Below are 22,098 nucleotides of genomic sequence, written 5' to 3'. Positions count from 1 at the left end.
TCCCACATATTGAATGCCCAACTTTGACACGGAAGGATCCGGCGGAAGAGCATGACCTGGACCACATTGACAAGCTTGATTTTCTTGCTTATCATATTTTTGACATAGTTCTGGAGTCCGGTCAGCTCCACCGATGAACCCTAGGATAGGCCCTTCTCTTTCCAGGAGGTGAGCCGCATGGGGGTGCCGGATCGAAATTCGGGGCCGCCACCCAGTTGGTGTCGCGCGGCTCGGTGATGTAGAACCACCCCGATTGCCACCCCTTCATGGTCTCCACATAGGAGCCTTCGAGCCAGGTGACGTTGGGCATTTTGCCCACCATGGCGCCTCCGCACTCCGCTTGCTGGCAGACCACCCCCTTCGGTTTCACGTTGAAGGTCTTCAGCCACAGGCCGAAGTGGGGCTTGATGCGGAGGAAGGCCTCGCACACGACGATAAACGCCGAGATGTTTAGGATGAAATTGGGGGCCAGATCATGGAAGTCTAGCCCATAGTAGAACATGAGCCCGCGGACAAATGGGTGGAGGGGAAATCCCAGTCCGTGGACGAAGTGGGTGAGGAATACAACCCTCTCATGGGGTTCTAGAGTAGGGACGATCTGCCCCGCATCTGGGAGCCGGTGCGTGATATCTGCGGCCAAGTATCCGGCTTCCCGGAGCTTCGTAATGTCCTCCTCCGTAACGGAGGAGGCCATCCACTTGCCTCCCACTCCAGACATGTTTGGAATGGCTTTGCAGAGAAGATGAGAACTTGGGCGCTGGAGCTCGAGTGCGCGAGAATGGATGGGCAGGGGAAGAAGAAGGCATGGGTGAAAAAGAGGAGTCCTTGTCCCTTTATAAAGGCGGCAGAAACTGTGCGCCTCCCCACTTGCCCCGTAAAATCGCTTATTCCCCAAGCTCCGCGATTGATGGCATGGTTGGGTTACCCATACCCGTATTGATGAGAATCCCGTGATAAGGGGAACACGATCTCTGCTTCGACAGGACGTGCCAGTAAAACCGCCTCGCAACACGTGCAGTGGCAGGCTGGGAAAAATGGTTCGTAATGATCGGACCACGGCTGGATGACACGTTATGAAAAGTTGTCAGCAGATTAGATTTGTGGAATATTATACTCTCTACGGTGGTATGTGGAATTTGTTTTACACAGCTGGACACGATCCTTGTGTTCAAAATCTTCTATGGAGTATTCGGAGAAGGAACCCGCCTTGCAATGCCGAAGACAATCTGCGCGCCGGACTCATCGTCATTGAAGCCTGGTTCAGGGGCTACTGAGGGAGTCCTGGATTAGGGGGTCCCTGGACAGCCGGACTATATACTTTGGCCAGACTGTTTGACTATGAAGGTACAAGATTGAAGACTCCGTCCCGTGTCCGGGTGGGACTCTCCTTTGCGTGGAAGGCAAGCTTGGCAATTCGGATATGTAGATCTCCTCCCTTGTAACCGACTCTGTAACCCTAGCCCCCTCCGGTGTCTATATAAACCGGAGGGTTTGGTCCGTAGGACAACAACAATCATAATCATAGGCTAGCTTCTAGGGTTTAGCCTCTACGATCTCGTGGTAGATCAACTCTTGTAATACTCATATCATCAAGATCAATCAGGCAGGAAGTAGGGTATTACCTCCATCAAGAGGGCCCGAACCTGGGTAAACATTGTGTCCCCCGCCTCCTGTTACCATTAGGCTTAGACGCACAGTTCGGGACCCCCTACCCGAGATCCGCCGGTTTTGACACCGACACCCGCCACGGCCTAGGTACTTGTCACTGTCGGATTCGGGGCTCCACAGATCCAAGATAGATTCGAACTCTAGGGTACATGTGAAGAACTCAACCTCCCTAGTCAGCCAACTCATCGATCTCACGGCCTAGCTCGATGAACTAGAATGGAAAGGGACATAGCAGTTTACCCAGGTTTAGGCCACCTTGCGGAGTAATACCCTACTCCTTCTTTGTGGTGGATTAGCCTCGAGGTGGGCTAAGGATGAACTGGTACCATGGGGAGAACCACCTCATGAGGTGTGTTCTTGTGTTTGTGTGAGCTGGTGAGGGTGCGGATGGTCTGAATGATCCGTCCCCCTCTATGGTGGTGGCTAGGCTATATTTATAGTGGCCTTGGTCCTCTTCCCTCAAAACGAAGGCGGGAAGGGAGACAACTAGTACATCTTATCCAGACGAAAGGTGGTCTTCGCCTGCAAAGCTTCTGGCCGTGACGCCGCGGTGGGCTCGGCGATGACCTCCGTCTTGCTGTCCTGGCGGTCTTGGTCTTGTAGCACGGAAATGCAAACCTTTGGTTGATTCCTCGGGACTCCGCACCCGCGCTTGCCTCTTTTGCACCAAAGAGGAAGCCCGCTGTACTGCGCCCGCTGGCGCCCACCTGGTGTTGGTCGTCATGGCTTGCGTCACCTCAACCTCACGTGGTAGGCGCCTACATAGAAAACTCCGTTCCTCAGGAGCCAGCCTAGGGAGGCCGCTCCTTCTGGTGGTCTTGGCGTCGTCCGCCTTGAGAAGCTTGGCCCCTCGCAAGGGTCTTGTGTTATTGGTGCTGAAGATGGGCCATACCAGGCCGTCGATCGAGCCACGCCGTGGGCCGCAGGTAGGCAAGTCTGGGTACCCCGGTTCCCAGAACGCCGACAGTAGCCCCCGGGCCCAAGGCGCGCTCGGACTTTGCTTCGAGGCGACGCCAAAGGGCAAGGGCGAAGCGCCGCCACTACAAGAAATATGTCAACTTGCGACCATAACCATTGGTCGCTGAAAGATCATTGTTTTTCATTTGCGACCTTTTTGTGACAAAAAACAGATGGTCAAAAGCTGACGGTCGTTAATGGAAATTAACGACCTTCTTTGTGAGAAGGTCGTGGAAGGCAACGACAAAAATAAAAGGTCATTGGTTCAACGACCTTCTATTTTGGTCGCAAGCTGACACGGCAAAATTGTGACCAAATGAAAAGGTCGTTGATAAGAATCAGCCCTATCCGATTCAACACTTTACTTGGGCCAAGCCCACTAATTCAGCCTGTTTATATTTTTTCATCAATTTTTTGTCGGGTTCATGGGCCAAGCCCAATATTGCAGCCTTCTTATTGTTGGGCCATGGCCTTCTTACCATCAATTGATTTTATATTTTTCATTCATTATATTTTGGAGTTGGTCCCACTAGTCAGACGAGTCCCACTAGTCATAATGACATACATCGGTCCCACATGTCAAAAATTTCAAAATTGCTCAGATTATATTCATAAGTGGGACATAAATTGGTCCCGCTGGTCAAGTTTCCATTTCACATCTTTTTAACATACATAAACATTATTTCAAATAGGACGAGACAAATATAATTCATCAAATAACACTACATTAGTCTTTTAAAATTTGTTACAATATTACAGTTTATAGTCAGACAGATCAAACAAATCTTTGCTGAATAGGGCTTCACTGCTTGCTTGGCTTCACGGCTTCAAACTTCAAAAAGAATAGGCCTGAAGCTCCTGTAAGAGAGTGAACATAAAGGCTACCAGCATTAGATTGTACTGCTGGTGAGACCAGAACCAAACAACTTCAATGGCAACACTACTGTAAGCAGTACAGTAGATCTTAAAAGGTAAACAAAATATGCATTATGGTACACTTAAGAAGATGTGATAAATGTTTAGCAAAATTATTCATGGGAGTAACCTTAGTCGTTCAAAATCAGAGTTGAAAATGCAAGGAAATCAAGTTACATAAGACAATTAGGTATTCTATGTACGCAACATTGTCAACACCAAATACAATTCTCTACGAGCGACAAAATTCGTTTTCTTTACATCGTTAATCCGACCAAACCATAAGCTGTCTGGTTATTAAATAGTTCGAGTTTCCATGATGGTAATAGCTAGTAAATGTCATGGTCAGGTAACAGCCATGATCAAGATCAAAAGAAGTGATCATTGGTAGTTAAGACAACACATTCGGAAATGATCATGGTAGAAGTCAGAGAAGACAAGTGAAACAAGATTGCAAAACAGAAGGCAAAGGAAAATTTTGGATGGAGAAATCAAACAGAAAACTAGTACAAAACATGGTCCTGTCATATTGCTGCAATTTATTCAAAAACACCAGACTTAGAAATTGCATCAAGCAATTCGTAAAAAAACAAGAACGTGAGCAGAATTTCATTTCACAAGACAACAGTTATTTGAAGATAAGAAATCATCAGACTTTAAACTACGAATCACAGGAGTGTAACTCCTGTCATATTGTTGCAGTTTCCCATCATCACTTGAACCACAAATGAAATCAAGCAACACTTTAGATTGGAACTACAAATGGTAAATATCTTTGTTGTGGAGATAGTTCAATTTATAAACTCGTTCAAGCAAAATTATATTTGTTTTGAAGATAGCAAGACTTCCTTCAGTATGTGGATAGCATAGAAAGCCACAAACATATCAGGGTGTTCAGGTACCATCAGAGACTTAAATACTAAGAATCAGAGGAGCATAGCTCCATCATATTGTTGATGGTTTATTCCTCATCACTTGACCCTCAAACATATAAGCATGCATGGACATCAAGAAAAAAGGCTATAACAATTTATAGTTTGGCAACTATCGGTATGAAATGCAAACATTATTGCTCAGATTATGAAATATCTTCTCATCAATGCCAAATGGCATCTCTGAAGTCTGACATACGTCGTAGATTTCATGATTCATCACAACATTTTGCAAACCGCGGAAACGGCACTGAGAAACCAGATGCAACCGAGGATCTCGTGACCACAGACATCACCATTCACTAATAATTCCCATTGGGAGATCATACTATGCATCCAACAAGCTACATCAACAGGGAATGCCGAAAAGTTATGACCCGAGATGACGAATCAACTGGGTGCATCTCAATTCGAACAACCACGGTGAGACAACAACCACATATTAATGCGGCAAATCAAATCTACACGTAGGAGCAGCGCCGTTCGTGGCATCCACATGAGGACACGCAACATCAAGAACGTGGCGCATGACACAATAGACCTAGAGATCTAGAACGGAGGGAGCGGGAGCTTACACTTGCAGATGCGGGCGCCCGGGTAATCGCACGAGGATCAGGTGCCCTTCTGGAGGTGGAAGCTGCGGCGGCCGCAATGGAGGCAGAATTGAAGAGGTTCCTCATGTAGCAGCAGCAACATGAATAATTGAAGACCGACCAACAGAGCCTGTACTGCAAACAGAGCAGCGTGAGGAAACTGAATCCAATCACATCAAATCAAATCGAGCTGCTGCACCTTGACCTTGAGGAAAACAAACCTCATCTCATCTCAAGGAAGAATAAGAAGAAGAAAAATCCATGGCTACTGGTCCATGACCATGACCTTGAGTTGTTCCTGCTGCACTAGATCAAGGAAGAAGAAGACCTGCAAAAAAACAATAACTAGCAATGCGCAAGCATGAATATGATATAGAATTGAGCATATTAACACTAAGAATTGGGTCTTCCAACTTGGTACAGAACATATGCAGTTTTGTGAATGAATACAGTTTCACTATGTAGGGTCTGAAATACGAGAGACATATGGTAGACAAACTTTCACCAAGGTTCACCTTGATGCCTAGACATCAAAGCTGTAGCTTGTGGTATGCAAGGCCAAACATCCAGATACTGTTTCTTAATGCCCCAACTACTGAACAACTCATGGTAGTTCTAACAATATTAAATTAAAGGACAAAGTGAAGTCATGGTGAATTGATAGTTCCATCTTATAAAGCTTTCTGTTCATCATATCCTAAATCACAGTCTGTCTACCAATATATGAACTCTTTAGTTTTCAGAACTGATGCTCACATATTTTGGCTGATTTGTACACAGCCAAGAAAAACTTCTTACAAATAAATTCATGGCAGCATATCATCCTTTCAGTCCCTCACCCATATCTCCTAGTAGTATTACACACAAACTAAATTTTAGCATAGGGAGGTTCAGATTATCTTCATCGTATTTTTAGTATTTTTGTTTTACTTGAGACAAACTAAATTCTAACATCAATGACAACAAGACTTGAACAGGGTACTACTCCATGGTTCAGGTTACACTAATAAACAAAATTATACAAGCGACTAGACTAGTATCGTAGAAGTAACTAGGCATCAAGATGAGTAGGAAAGGTGAGTAGAAGTAACTAGTACAGGGAGCAAGTATGCTGGAAATGCTAACATCAAGTACTACAGCTTGATGCAAGGCCAAACATCCAAGATTTAGGCATACCGCACTACAACTATAGTACCAAGGCCAAACATCCAAACAAGTACAGGGAGCTTGCGACTAAATAGCTAAAAATAAGTAGTAGAAACTAACTAGTACAGGGAGCAAGTACTCTGAAATTCTGAATCTTACAGACTACATATCTCAAGCTACGGAAAATTTAGAGAAGAAAGGGAGAAAGAGATATTGCGGGAGGAGGTTGAGGTAGAAGGAGAAGCAATAAATCATGGGAAAAAGGAGAAGGGAAGCAGCAGGGAGCAGAGGAGAGAAAGAGGGGCAGCGGTATGGGCGTCGGGAGCAGCACTAGTTTTCTGGTTCAGAGAAGATTAGGAGAGCAGCAGAGAGATGAGCAGCAGTGGTAGGGGATGAAGAGAGAAGGCACATCAGTAGGTGAGGGAGATTCAGAGCAGCATAAAGGCAGTAAAGAACAGGGGCAGCAGCAGCGGAGATGAGGATGAAGAGAAGCAATAAGGGGTCGAGAGGATGAGGAGCTGCGGGGCAAAGGAAGAAAGAGCATCAGCAGCGACCTACAGAGAAGGAGAAACAGCGACCTGGACAGGAGCAGCAGACGGCGCGGCGGTAGACGAGTACGACGGGGCCATCGGGGAGAGGAGTTTGCGAAGGAGTACCACTGCCATGGCGCAAAGCTCAGCGGGGGTGGCTGTCGCCACGAGCGACGAGGAGAGGCGCAGCGCGCGGAGGCGGTGGGAGCGGCCTCAGTGGCCGCCTGGTCGATGTTGGAGGCTGACGGGTGAGCAGCGCGCCGGGCGCCGTCGGGTCACCGCCCAGTAGAATCGCACAGATGGCTCGGCGTGTGATGTGTCGGCCCACGCAGTGCGCCTCCAGCGCCTCTGACGGATGGATGCGGTTGGGGGCGCACTCGATCTGATCTGGGATGAGGAAGAGGCGCGCCATGGCCGTCGGGTGCCGGAGGCAAGGGGAGAGGTGGAGGGCGAAAGGAAGGGGAGGACGGGGCGGCGGGGAAGGATCTGGAATGGGGGAGAGGAGTGGGGGCGGGGAGGGATCTGGATCGGCTAGGGTTCACGCTCGTGTGAGAGAGAGAGGTTGTAGTGGGTTGGATGGAAGGATGGATGGATGGATGAACTGATGGACGAATATGTTTGCCACGTCATCGATCCATGCCTCAATGGATTCCACTAATCAGAATTCAGCAGTTTTTATCCTCTTATTTAGGGCAAACATTCAACATATTAACCACTTATAGTTTGTTAAAATGAATGAATACTATGCACATGTGTGTATCTTGTGATGACACACAATGTTGATCTGGAGAGTTTTCATTTTCATTGCACAAAAGAGACATTCTCTATTTTTCGAGTGCCCGGAATGGTTTTTTTAAGAACCTACCAAATCTTTATTTCAAATGATCTCATTTTGTGCACAAGTATGCATCTTGGAATGGCAAAAAATGTTGCCTAAGGAAGTTTTCATTTTTTTGACGAAAAAATCATTTTTCATTTTTCGAGTGCCCAAAATGAGTTTTTTATGAAGGACCTACCATATATTTGTTACAAAATTGTACCAAATAAATTTTCTAAAATATTATGCCATATTTAATGCACAGTTGATCAAATGGTTGGGTGTCAAAAGCTTTGATCCACCTCTCATGAAAAAGACAAATTTCCGCCGATTCAGTAGGAAGCGGGTCAAATTTGAACTGCAACTGCCTCATAGTTTGCTATTTATTTTCCCCAAAAATCATTTTTAGGTACAAAAGTATCTATTTAATCATAGAAACACCAAAAGGTTTCCAAGATTCAACCACTAGCTAGGAACGGTCATGCCCGCCGTTCTGACCGCATTTTGAAATGGGCATGAAAAATTCAAAAAAATCAAAAAATTGGAAAACCTTCGCATTGTGTCATTATATGTGGCCAAGTTGCAAGGAAAAATAATAAACTTGTAATATGGCAATTATTTTAAAAAGTGTTCTCAGAAACGAGCTATCATGTGTGGAGACAATGGCTTTCAAGACAAATGATCAGTCTTATGGCCACATTCATGGCATAGTTTGTTCAAATGATCTCATATTGTGCACAAGGGTGCCTATTGGAATGGCAAACAATGTTGCCTAAGGAAGTTTTCATTTTCTTTGGCCGAAAAAATCATTTTCCATTTTTCGAATGCCCAAAATGAGGTTTTTTTTGTGAAGAACCTACCAAATAATTGTTGCAAAATTGGACCAAATCAATTTTCTAAAATACTAGGCCATATTTAATGCATAATTGACCAAATGGTTGGGTGTAAAAAGCTCTTATCCACCTCTCGTGAAAAAGACAAATTTCTACCGATTCAGTTGGAAGGGGGTCAAATTTGAACTATAGCTGCCTCATAGTTTGCTCTTTATTTTTTTCCAAAAATCACTTCTAGGTACATAAGTATCTATTTAATCAGAGAAACACCAAAAGTTTTCAAGATCCAACCACTAGCTAGGAACGGTCATTCCCGCCGTTTTGACCGCATTTGAAACGGGCATAAAATATTCAAAAAAATCAAAAAATTGGAAAACCTTCGCATTGTTTCATTATATGTGGCCAAGGTGTCAGGAAAAATAATAAACTTGTAATATGGCAATTATTTTAAAAAGTGTTCTCAGAAACGAGCTATCATGTGTGGAGAACAATGGCTTTCAAGAAGATCAGTCTTATGGCCACATTTATGGCATAGTTTGTTCAAATGATCTCATATTGTGCACAAGGGTGCATATTGGAATGGCAAACAATGTTGCCAAAGGAAGTTTTCATTTTCTTTGGCCGAAAAAATTATTTTCCATTTTTTAGTGCCCAAAATGAGGTTTTTTTGTGAAGAACCTACCAAATAATTGTTGCAAAATTGGACCAAATCAATTTTCTAAAATACTAGGCCATATTTAATGCATAGTTTACCAAATGGTTGGGTTTAAAAAGCTTTTATCCACCTCTCGTGAAAAAGACAAATTTCTGCCGATTCAGTATGAAGCGGGTCAAATTTGAACTATAGCTGCCTCATAGTTTGCTCTTTATTTTTTCCAAAAATCAGTTATAGGTACATAAGTATCTATTTAATCAGAGAAACACCAAAAGTTTTCAAGATCCAACAACTAGCTAGGAACGGTCATTCCCGCTGTTGACCGCATTTTGAAACAGGCATAAAAAATTCAAGAAAAATAAAAAAATTGGAAAACCTTCGTATTGTGTCATTATATGTGACCAAGTCACCAGGAAAAATAATGAACTTGTAATACGACAATTGTTTTAAAAAAGTGCTCTCAGAAATGTGCTATCATGTCTGAAGATTCATGGGTTTCAACCGAGATGATCAATCCTATGGCCACATTCATGGCATAGTTTGTCCAAATGATCTCATATTGTGCACAAGCGTGCATCTTGGAATGACAAACAATATTGCCTAAGGAAGTTTTCATTTTCGTTGCACGAAAAAATCATTTTCCATTTTTCGAGTGCCCAAAATGAGTTTTTTGTGTGAAAGACCTACCATATATTTGTGGCAAAATTGGACCAAATCAATTTTCTAAAATATTAGGCCACATTTAATGCGCAATTTTGTAAAAAGTTTTTATCCACCTCTCGTGAAAAAGACAAATTTCTGCCGATTCAATAGGAAATGAGTCAAATTTGAATTACAGCTACCTTATAGTTTGCTCTTTATTTTTTCCAAAAGTCAGTTCTAGTTACATAAGTATCTATTTAATCAGAAATACATGGGTTGGTGGCGATACATCGAGGTTTGGACGGTGGCCGAGGGCCCCAACTCCAGAGCGCGTAAACTCGCATGCCCTCCACGTGGTCACCACGTGTCCGTGGCGTTGCCATGCGTTCTGGGCAGCCTAGGCATGTGTAGTGGGTTGCACACTCCCCAGGTAGGTGGTAGGAAGAAAATTACAACATAATATTCTCAGGAGGATGACCATCTACTCCCCAGGTAGGTGGTAGGAAGAAAATTACAACATAATATTCCCCGAACTATGCTCAAACATGAATTAGCGGACAAGTGTTTGATTAGCGGTACGGGAAATGCACATGGCCAATGGGCGTGAGTTTCGGCTGAGGATGACCATCTACTAAGAAGACTGTCTTCACAAAGTTTTAGCTCAAAAGGGGGAGCCTAGGTAGTACTTGCTTTGCAAAGTACCACACTGGACAGAAATATGAATGTTGAAGCTGGGCTCAAAATAATGAATGGATTGAGCTGAAATTTGGTGGAGGATGGTTATTTAGGCATAGGAAAACACTATAGAAAATTGATACCATTTGGACATGCCAAACTGGCACTTACTTCACAATGCTCTTCTCTGGACAGAAACTTGGGAAAATTTGTGAGAGAAATTGGATAAATGAAATGAGCTCAAATTTGGTAAATTTTCAGATCATTTGGGTAAGCCTAGCTAGTACTTACTTCACAAAGTTTCTCTCTAGATAGAAACTTTGGAAATTTTCAGAGGAAGATTTACCAGGAAAATGGAGCTGAATACTATCATGTGGCAATGATTTGGGTATGGAAGAGCACCCAAAAAGTTTGAGGGTAATAGGAGGGGTCTAGATAACACTTGCTTTGCAATGTGCCAATCTGGCCATAAAATAGAAATTGAACCTGGGCTCACATAGATGATTTGACTGAGCTGCAATTTGGAGGAGGGTGATAATTTGGGCATATGAAGGAACTGTATAAATTTCATGTCATTTGGATATATAAATTGGTACTTCCTTCACAATGCTCTCCACTGAACAGAAAATTGGGAAAAATATTGAGGGAAAATGGTTAAATTAAATGAGCTAAAATTTGGTGGTGGGAGATTCTATGGGCAGGGTCATATCCTGGTAAAGTTTCAACAATTATAAAGAAATATAAAATATAGTTGCTTCACAAATTGAAAATATTACAAGAAACAAAGATTTGATGGTGATCTCTCATGAATTGTTAGATGGGGCTAAACTTTTGTGGAGAGCTATGATATGGGGATCAAATCGATCAGGCACTTGCCATCTATCTTCATTGTTCAACTCTTTGATGAAAAGATGAAAAAACCAAAAAAAAGCTCTGCCCTGTGGCAAAAATTCAACTCATTAGGATATGCATAGCTAGTACATCTCTCACAAAGGTTCTAGGTGGACAAAAACTTTGGAAAATTGTTGAGGAAGATTTACTTACAAATGGAGCTGAATTTTGTCATGAGGCAATGATTTGGATAGGAAAGAGTGCCCAGAATTTTTCAGGGCAATCAAGAATATATATATAGCACTTCCTTCACAAAGTGTTGTTGTGAACAGAATAGGAAAATGAATACTGTTGAATTATTTTTGAACTATGCAAGGAAGGGTTTTTACATATTTGACGAAGATATGACCCAAAGAAATTTATGAGATTTTTTTGGGAGTTTTGGGAATGACAGAAATATAAGTTGCTTCACAACCTAGGGCAAAAATTGACACATGGACATGACACATAGGCAAAACTGATGAGGTGGCACTTGGTCATAGCAATCCACCACAATTTACAAGGTTATGACCATCTATATTGGTCGTGATCAGCTAGAAATAAGGCAGCAGACCAGCGCTGTCTGCTTTATGATCATTTCACGTAAGGAAATTACGACCTTTCTGACCAAAATGGTCGTTATAGTTTAGGGTTTGGAGCCCCCCGAACAGCTTTTGACCAAATTGTCTCAAATGGTCCTAGATTTATGACCAATTCTTCTAGGGTCACTGATAGAAGGTCACGAGTTGACATATTTTTGGTAGTGCGCGGGCCCCAACCACCTGCGGACCCGGTCGATGCATGGTGCTTGATGGGACGTGGGCGTCCCCGCTTCCCCACGTTGCCTAGGCAACCGTCCTGGCCTGACAAAAATGTTGGCGCCTGCCGCTGAGCCTTCATTGCCCTTCCATCATCTTGCTCCAGAACCCTTTCTATCCCTGCTCAGAGCGCCTCCAGATCTGTCGACCTGTCCCCGAGCTCGCCACCGATGGCAACTGAGAAGGCGAAGCCCACCGCTCCTTTCACGCGCTTGGCCTCCTCTCTTGAGCCGGCCCTCAGTGCATCCACCATCACCAAGGAGAAGCACCTTGCCGCCGTGCTCCCGCTAATGGCGATCAACGGCAACGAGGGGAGGGATACGGAGCTTTGGATTGGCTCCGCCAGGCGGGACACCTTGGGGGAAACCTTCTATCCCTTCTTCCTGCACAGCGTCTTTGCGGGGCTCGTCCCCCCTTTCTCCAATTTCTTCTTCGCCGTCCTCAGCCATTATCGGGTCCACACCCTCCATCTCCATCCCAATTCCATCCTCCTCCTCTCGATCTTCGCCTTCTACCGCGAGGCGTTTGTGGGGGTGGCGCCCACCATCGCGCTGCTCCACCACTTCTTCTATCTCCGGATGCGCAGCATGACCGAGTGCTCCGGGTGCATCTGCTTCGTCACATCCCAGGGCAGCAACACAATCTCGAGGGTCGGGAAGAAAGTGGACGATTTTCGGGGCAAGTGGATATTCATGGACGCCAAGTGCTCTCATGCTCGGCTGGAGCTGCCGACCCCGATGCCGGCGAAGCTGAACCGGTGGGCTCACGATAAGCTCACCGACCCCTGGGCGGTGTCGATGCTTGAGAAGATGACGGTGGACCTGGAGGCGGAGAAGCTGACAGGGGCCATGCTCATCAGGGAGTTCCTGATGCAGTTCCTGGCTCCGCTCCACGTGCACTCGCGCCCTTTGTGGAGACTCAAGGTGCGGAAGACGACCTCTGGCTGCGCCCGGAAGACTTGTCCGACAAGGAGCTGAGCAAGGGCGTGCGCACCTTGCTTGAGAAGGACCCGGGCGGCCTTCCAGTGGCCTACCTCCCACTTTACCGCCGCGATGACGGGGTGGAGGTGGCCGCCGCCATGCCTGCCTTCAACGATCAGGGGCTCATGCCGCTCACTCTCCCCAACTCCCCGGTGCCGGTGTCCTCCAGCGAGATCTCCTGGAAGGAAGGGGAGGGGGACTCGGAGGCGACCCTGGAGGAGGTGGGGGAGAGATCCCCCCTCGGCAGAGCAATCTCCTCCGTGGCCTCTCCGATGACGATGACATCGGTGAGTACCTGGTCGAGGGTTCCCCGCAGTCCGCCGGGGTCGTCACAAGGTCCAGGGGCACCCCTCTGCGGAGGCCGATCCTGAGCCAGCCACTCCGCACCTGGCCAATCCTGAGGGCGCGGCGAGGCTTGTGCCCAAGAAGCTTGGAGGTGCCGTGCTCCTGGCCAAGAGGAGGGCGTACGTTGCTAATGACGAGTAAGTATTTCACCTTGTTTTTGCTTCTCATATGGGATGCCATGCTCATGATATCCTCGTCCTGGTGGTCAGGCTGCAACCGGTGATGAAGAGGAAGAGGGAGGAGGCCAGGGCCTCCGAGGCCACGCGTCTTGCTGTGGCCGAGGCGACCTCAGCACGGGAGGAAGGGCCCGCCTCGCGTCTGCCCATGATGGAGCGAGCCTCTCAGGGCTCGGCTGTGACACCCCGAGTCCGATGCGCCAGGTGTCTTCCAGTTATTCGTCGTCGTTGCCATGTCATTTGCTTGCGTGTTGCACGTTGCCATGTCATCATCTGCATTCCATCTCATGTCATCATGTGCATCTCATTTGCATTCGTGTTCGTCTCTTGCATCCGGTCATTTTCTCCGTTGTCCGTTTCGGCATCTGACACTCTCACATGCACCTGCCACACCTTCCAGATCTCATTTCATGAGCGGGAGGAAAACGTTCTCGGAATGGGCCGAGAGTTGACGAGCAGTCTTGGTATACCACCGGTAGACCGCCTATCAAATTTCATTCCGTTTGGACGTCGTTTGATGCCCCAATGGTTAACCACGTCAACCGCCGGACCCCTTACTCTTTGCAGCCCAGCACCCTTCCACAACAGCCCTCTAGCCCATCTAAACCCCCTCCATGCTCTTCGCCGTTGGATCACGATCGTGTGGGCGAAAACTGCACCTCAATAGCCCTCTCCTAGCTCCCTCTATATATATAAACACCCCCTCCGAAATTTGCGGCAAACCCTAGCCTTCTTCTTCCACCGCGCTGGACATGTCCACCCCCGCCACCGGATGCGTCCACCACCGTGCTGGACACGCCCGCCACCCGCGCCTCCCACTGCCGCCGGCCCGCGGGGCCTAGATCCGGCCTGGTGCGCCCCTTCCCCGACCCCCCGACGACCTCTCCCGACCCTGCCGTCCTTCTCCTCGCCGACCTCGTCTCCGACGAGCTCGCCGCCACCTCGGAACCCTAGATCCGAGAGGTGATAAAACTTTAAGTCCTAGTTTTTTCTTCTCATGTGCACTTGTTTGACCTAGCGTAACTCCGTGCTCGTTGCTTCGATTTGTGCATATGATATGTCGAAATGTTCATCTCTGAATGCTCTACAAGGTGATATAATTTGGATGCATGATTCTATTCACCTTGATGCCTTAATCCTCGTTGCAAAAGTGCTAACTATTATAATCTGTTGGAAATTTTCATAACTTGCTAATGTATTTCATAACATTTTGTGTGATTATCTTTTGAGCATCATGTCAACATGTTTTAGGAGCATATTCATGCCATCTTTACAGTGGTGCAATCCATCTATTTTTATGTGCCCTGTGGTGACTTAGTGTTTTCTGCTAAGTCTGAACCTGCTATATTATGTTGCCATGTTAACTTGATGCTACTAGTGAATCCGTGCATATTTCGGAGATGCTCAGTAAGGATGTTTTGTAAATCTTGTTATGCTCTATAGGTCCGTGCCCTTATTTGCAGTTATGGGATACTCTAGCTTGTCATTACCATGCCCTCATTTTGCTAAATAATGTTGCTGTCAGTCTATTAACAGTAAGTTCATTTTTGCCATCTGAATAGCTAGTGTTCTGTGCATCATATGGCCATGTTCTTGCCATGAGTAGCTGCAAAAATATTCCTTCTTGCTTTTGGGCACATTAACTTGCCATGATATGGTTTATGTTGAGTTAACCAAGTTAGCAAACATGTCTACTTGTCGCTGTTTCTGCCATGTACAGTAAATTCCACTGTCTGAATCTGTTATCATTTGCATTCTTGCCATGACATCTTGAGCATGTTCTAGTGTTTTATAGCAGTAGCTCAGTGTTCACGTTTTGTAGCGCTTGACATGTACAAATTTCCCATGCTCTTTGATGCCATGAAATGTTCCTGTAGCATGTACTTTTGTTGTCTCAAAGTGTGTATTGTGAATCTGTTTTTAGCCTTGCTCTGTTTTTCACCAAGTCCGAGAATCTGTTATGACTTGCAATCTTGTCTTGATAAATGCCATTGATCTAGAGTCTATATGGAGATGCTTAGTAATCATGTTTTGCCATGTTTAACCTGTAATTTAATGCCACACATTTTCTTGTTATGTTCTTGCCATGTAGCATCATTGTTTCATGCCTCCAACATGTTAACATGTTATTCCTACTCACATGTATGCCCTATTTTTCACTGTCATAATATGTGTTATTAAGTTGCCTTTTGCATTGATCTCATTGGATTAATCCTGATGCCTATGAACCTGAACCTTGATGTTATTGAAAGCATGTAATCTTTAATTTGAGTGCATATAAAGTTTGTGTCCATATGTTTCCTTTAGCATGTTGTTTCCTTGATTGCAAAGTGCTTAGTTGTTGTTTTGGGCAGATTGTGTTTGAAACTTGTATTGAGTGTATGTGTTGAACCGTGGCTCCGTTTGGAGCATGCTCTACATGAAATTTGCTTGGTTTTGCATGTAGTTTCATCATGCCATGTTTCATCCATGTTTTGGAGTGCTTGTGATTGTGTTTTGCTTGCATTTGCATCAATGCCATGTTTAACTTGTTTTGCTCATATCTTCTAGGCCGTAGTTCCAAATTAATTGAACCTTAGATGTAACTTGACTAGAAAGACGTGTAGATCATCTTGGTGCACCTTAAATTGCTTTTTAACAAATTTAACATAATGTTGTGTTCAGATCAGTACCAAATTTGAAATTTGCATTTGGGAAGTTCCGGAATTGTTTTATGTTGTTTCCGGCCTCATTTAAACTTGCTTTGATGTGTTGTTCTTGTATGCATCATCTCTTGCCATGAGTAGCATCATGTAGCCTTGTTGTCGTGGTTTTGTCACGGCAGATGTCCTAGAGAAAGGACTTAGTCGTGGAGCCATCGCAACGGGTTAGCTTAAAGGGGTTAAAACGGACAAGGGACGCAGAGAGTTTATACTGGTTCGGCCCCTTGCGGAGAAGGTAAAAGCCTACGATCCAGTTGTTGTGGGATTGCTTGGATTTCGATGACCAGGGAGCGAATACGCTTTGCCTGAGTCTCGAGTTGTTGTGTGTCGTCCTTAAACCGCCGCCGGGTCGTCCCCTTATATACATGGGTTGACGCCCGCCGGTTTACAGGGTTCCGAGGCCGGCTCATAAACGTGTCCGGCCCGGTCTCTACTTATTTCTGCCTTGTAATACAAGCTTATATATAAAGGTCAGTTTATGACTACATGCCTTAATCCACCTTTGGGCCCTGGGCCTTCTTGAAGCGCCATCATCTCTGTCTTCATGGGCTTCAAGTATAATAACTCTTCATAGGGATAACCCGGCCTTTCCTGGCTGGTTTACGCCCAGTAGTAATATCCCCAACATTAGGTCCCAGATTGATTTGAACTAGTTCATGTCAATCATCAATACTTAAGAAAATTTCTTCTTCAATGCCTTCGCATAAGTCTTGTAAACCGTCCTGACGTCATCCTCCAGGATCATGATAAACCGTCATGACGTCATCTACTATTAAAAATTGCATAAAGCTCACCTTTTTTAATGAGCCTCCGACAATCGAGGCGACAGCTCCGCCTCCTATCCAAATTTTAGACTCCTCAATTTTCGCGCCTGTCACTTATCGCTCTGCCTTTATAAATAGGGCCAGGGGGTCTTTCCATTTTCCCCCTCATGCCTCTTCACATCATCTTCTTCGTCGTGCCGACCGAACCTTCGAGCTCCGCCGCCGCCATCGATCTTCGCATCTGCCTCAACGACGGCCGCTGCATCAACCTGATCGCACCAGAGAACCGCGGCGCTCCTCCGCTGTTCCCTCAGCATCAGTAAGTTCTTCTTTTCCTCGCTCTAGATCCACCATTAGGTTTCAGTGTTCCTTGGAGTTCTTCGAAGTTCTTGGAGTTGTTCTTCCTTATCCCTCTTCAGCAGTACCAATGGCTAGTTAAATCTGATACTTTCCAGTGCCCTTATAATTTAAACTCCTTTTTCCTCATTAGGGCATCTGCTTTATATAAAACTCATCTGAACTTTGCCGAACTGTTCGAGCACTTGAAATTAGGTCAGAATATATTTTGATTTTCCAACGCACGGCAGATCTGAAATTACCATGCCAAGCTGTGAAACTTGTTTGTCCTTCACTTACGCATCTTAGATCTGTAACTTCAATACTAGATTAGGCGGTTTAATCTTATATATAAAAAATGCTGATCCAGTAAGTACCATTAGTCCCCTGTTGAACCGCCAATGCATTTGTCTTTGCACTTTCTCCATTGTCAGATTCCGGTTTACCAATAACAAACTCCGGTTTAACAACATGCATATATCCTTGCGCCGCTTTATAATTTGTCCATGTGAATTTTAAACCGGCAATAATCATGTTTCAGCTTCCCATTGCAGTGGCCAAGCAAGTCTATGAATGCAACTGGGTTCCTTCTCGGGTCATCGAAGATCAGTTAAACAGATCGCAATTGGCGCTTTAGCCAAAAAAGAGGTCATCCATTGGAGGGCCCCTGGTACGGAAAATCTTCCTGAACCCAAGGACGGAGAAGTGGTCGTTTTTGTTGATCATCTAGGTCGAGGCTTTAGCCCTCCCGGTTCAAAATTCTTCCGAGATGTGCTTGCCAGTTTTCAGCTTCACCCTCAGGACATCGGTCCAAACTCTGTGTCCAACATCTGCCATTTCCAAGTCTTTTGTGAGGCTTATCTTCAAGAGGAGCCCACAGTTGAATTGTTTAGGGATTTCTTCCACTTAAACCGTCGCACAGAGTTCACAGATGGACCCAATACCGAACTTGGCGGAATGGCGGTTCAAAAAAGGAAGGAAGTCAGCTTCCCTCACGCCAAGCTTCACAGTCACCCCAAAGAGTGGAACCAGACTTGGTTTTACTGCAAAGACACATCTCCAACTAATGAAAGCCCTTTGCCGGGTTACCGCCCTCACCGTCTTAGCAATACACATCCCTTTCCTCAGAGATTATCTACAAAGGAAAGGGCCAACTATGCCCCACAGCTGTCAAAGCTTAGAGCCTTTGTGGCGAACGGTTTAACAGGTGTCGACTTTGCTCATTGTTGGATAAGCTAGAGCATTCTGCCCTTAAGCCGGCGCCCCGGTTTGATGTGCGAATACACCGGGAGCTTGAAAGACCCTCAACGACACATTAATATTCAGCTTACAGATGCTGAAGTTACCGAGGCTGTGAAAAATATGCTAAATGAACCGGAGGCTGCCTGTAGCCAGACCAGATTAAGTCCTTTCTGCAACTCCAACAAACCGCCAGCTGTAAGAATCATATGACTTCTTTGTTTTCAGTTTAATCCCTTTTAAAATACTCTGTAAACTTTGTTCATCTTTGCCAGGGTGATGATCCATTCTGGAAGAAAAAACCATAGGATAAACCGGCAAAACCACAAGACAAACCGGCAAAGCCACTTCGCCCGAAGACCAAGGTTGTTAACAAACCTGCCAAAAAAAGGACCACCGCGTCTTCCGAGCCAAATGCTGATGCCGATGTAGCTAATCCGGACTCAGAGGTAGAACTTGACTCTCTTGGTTGATTTTTCATACACCTCATTGACAATGACTATTATCAGGACGACGCTGAAGGCAGTCAAGCTGATGACGTAGAGGTAAACATTCTTTCCTCCGATTCAGATCCTCTGCCAACATCAAATATCCGTCGAGCAAGCCGGAAAGTAAATTTTCTCACCCCTTGCTTACTTGGACCCAAACTTTCTTTTGAAGACGCAGCAACACGAAGCTCGCCGCACAACCCGACACATCGGCTAGGTAGTTACCTCCGCCGGTTTACCAAACACTCCGGTTCGGAAATGCCGATCAGAGGTCTCTTATACCCTTGACACTTCTTGCCCCAAGGTGGGTTGTTTCCGTCAGCCTCTTAACCCGTCTGATTCAAATTATCAGGGTACTTCCCACTCATCTTCTGGCGAGTCATCAGCCACAAAGCTTCCACCCCTCAAGACAGTTCCTGGGTGAGTCATACTTTTAATTTTATTTTCAACGCCTTATGTTTGACACTATATCTTAACCTTTTATATTTGTTCTTTTCAGTGCCAAGCCAAGACCCAGCAAGAAGGCTCGGCTAAATAAACCGGCTGATGATAATGTGGTGATTGAACCAGAAAAGACCCCAGATCCGGAAGAAGCCAATGCTGATGCCATGCTTAGTGATCCGCCGCCTCAAGACCATGACTTCTTTGCTGAACAAGTAGAAGCTAACACCACAAGCCATGCTGACAAGCCGACCAGCCCTGTCCGAACTGATGATAAACCGGTCAGTCCAGCTAAGGATACTGATAAACCACCCACTCCAGTGAAGGCTGCTAATGATAAAGAGGTTGATATCATGATTACTGGCATTGGCCACACCACTCCTGGCAATCCTGTCGCTTTGTCAAAGCATACTGCCAAGGACGAGCTTTCTGCTATCGGCAAAGGCAAATGGAACGCCGATTTGTCAAGCTATGCCCATCTCAATGCTCAAGACATTCACTCTGGCTTCTTGAACAGTCTGTACACCAGCCGTGACTATGAAGCCGGTTTGGTTAACTTGATGAAGGAGCGATATGAGGTAACTACATAACTGTTTCTCTCTTATGTCCAATTGCAATTTATCAACTCCAGTAGCCCCCAAGTGACGGTTTATGATACCAATCTGAACCGGGACTTTGTAATATCTCAATTTTGCATGCTTAGTCTCCGAGGGCCGGTTTAACTTATGAAGATGAACCGGGACTGTGTAGAAGGAAACCCACAATGTCACTTTGAGCAAATATACATTAGCCCCCAAGTGCGAAGAGCAATACTTGTATTGCGCTTGGGACTTAGCAGAAATTTTTGACCCAGAGCAAATATGCATTAGCCCCCAAGTATCAGGTGCATAACTTGTTATGTGTTTGGTACTTCAAATATGTACTATCAACTCATCATACGTCTGTCTCTTATAGGCTGAGTTGACCAAAAAGGAAGCTCAAACCGCTGATCTGCAAGAAAACATCAAGTCCCAGCAAGCCGAAACCTCCAAAGCCAAGGATGAGCTGTCCGGTGCTTTAGCCGCTATGGAAAAACTGAAGGAGAGTTTCAACAAAGAGCGGGCGGATTGGGACACAGAAAAATCCGCTTTACAAAAAAGAGCCAAAGATGCAGAAGCCACTCTTAAACCGGTGGTAGATGAGCTGACTGGCGTAAAGCGGCAGATACATGCCATGACTGCTGCTGTGTTCGGTAAACATCCTTGCTTTACACTTTTAACATATCATCCCATACGTTGCCGGTTTACTGACGCTTCTAATGATGCAGGAACTCGCATTAGTCATTTGGGCTCTGACGTACAGAAGAAGCTGAAAGCTACCTACACTCTGATAGAGCAGTTGTATACCGGCGCGCAACGAATCATCTGCACCGCTTCTCACAATAAACCGCCCCCAACGCTAATCAAGGATACCTTAGAGAGGCTGTCTATGCTGCCTGCCCGGGTAGAAGAACTAAAGAGATCTGCTGCAAGGGCTGGTGCACTGACCGCACTAACCCGGGCAGAGGCATGGGTGCCTGACCTTGATTCGGAGGGTGTCAGCAAAGGCTATTCGAGCTTAAAAGAAGACGGATCAGAATTCGGAAATGAGGACCTCCGAGCCATAAACCGGGAAGTACGTCACTGGCTTGCCAATTAGCTGAAGAAGCTGATCTTTCACATTATCAGGCGAGTTATGACGTCCACAACAAACGGTTTGCTGCACCAACTCCAGAGATTCAGAATCTCATCCCGCCAATTCGTAAGCATACCTATGCCCCTGACATTGAACCGTCCACCCTTATAAGCGACGAAGGTGTGTTCCAAGCCCTAACTAGGATCGACTGGACAACTATTGACTTCCAGCCGCAGGGTAGAGACGAAGAGGATGAACCGGTGCAAGATGATCCGCAGCCGTGAGGTCAAGCTGGAGACGAATCATCATCCGGAGGCCGACTTAGTCTTCCACGTGCTGCAATGCTTATTGAGAAACAATTATCCTTTTGGGCACTGAAACGCCTTGTAATAGGCTAGTTAAAACACTTGGTCTGTTATGCCTTCGTGCATATTGATTTGTGCCTGACACTTGTTAATCCGCCATGGCTAAGACATATTATGTTCATAATCCGTAGCGATTTACTCAAGCTATTCCTGCACACAAGAAGTTGATAGCGTCCTTAGACCTTGAGTCATAATGTTGGCTGACCAACTGTTGTAATGAGCGTAATAACCCAAATCTGGAGTAACAACAACTCCTGTCAGATGATGCCGGCTTATAATAAAACCGTTCCGGGTTGATAAACACCGGTTTATCCATATTTAATTCTGGCGACTTATAGTCAAAAACAAGACCGGGCTGATAGTCTCCAGTTTATAACTGATCATACACTGACAACTTGTAGTTGAAAGTCAAGCCGGGTTAATGAACACCGGTTTATCAAAACATTAGAAATCTCATCAAAGGAGAATTTTTTTAGCAAATAAAAGCAGATGAAACACTTGTAGTCGAGGCTTTTCACGGGCTGCCAGGCCCCAAATTCGATGCTTTTCATGGGCTGC

General features: G+C 45.5%; 2 non-coding genes and 1 pseudogene across 2 annotated transcripts; all 3 read right to left on the bottom strand.

Annotated features, from left to right (window-relative positions):
- Nucleotides 1-4,184: 4,184 nt before the first annotated feature.
- LOC120970094 (small nucleolar RNA Z199) lies at nt 4,185-4,263 on the bottom strand (annotated as a pseudogene).
- Nucleotides 4,264-4,437: 174 nt separating this feature from the next.
- On the bottom strand, nt 4,438-4,522 carry LOC120970092 (small nucleolar RNA Z199). Its single transcript, XR_005764839.1, has one exon. It is a non-coding gene; the product is annotated as a small nucleolar RNA Z199 (small nucleolar RNA).
- An 84-nt stretch (nt 4,523-4,606) lies between these two features.
- LOC120970097 (small nucleolar RNA R64/Z200 family) lies at nt 4,607-4,703 on the bottom strand. Its single transcript, XR_005764843.1, has one exon. It is a non-coding gene; the product is annotated as a small nucleolar RNA R64/Z200 family (small nucleolar RNA).
- Nucleotides 4,704-22,098: the final 17,395 nt, after the last annotated feature.

The sequence above is a fragment of the Aegilops tauschii genome, chromosome 7 (genome assembly GCF_002575655.3).
Source record: "Aegilops tauschii subsp. strangulata cultivar AL8/78 chromosome 7, Aet v6.0, whole genome shotgun sequence".
NCBI classification, from domain to species: domain Eukaryota; kingdom Viridiplantae; phylum Streptophyta; class Magnoliopsida; order Poales; family Poaceae; genus Aegilops; species Aegilops tauschii.
Note: the sequence above shows the minus strand (reverse complement) of the source record. Positions and strands in the feature narration are given on the sequence as shown.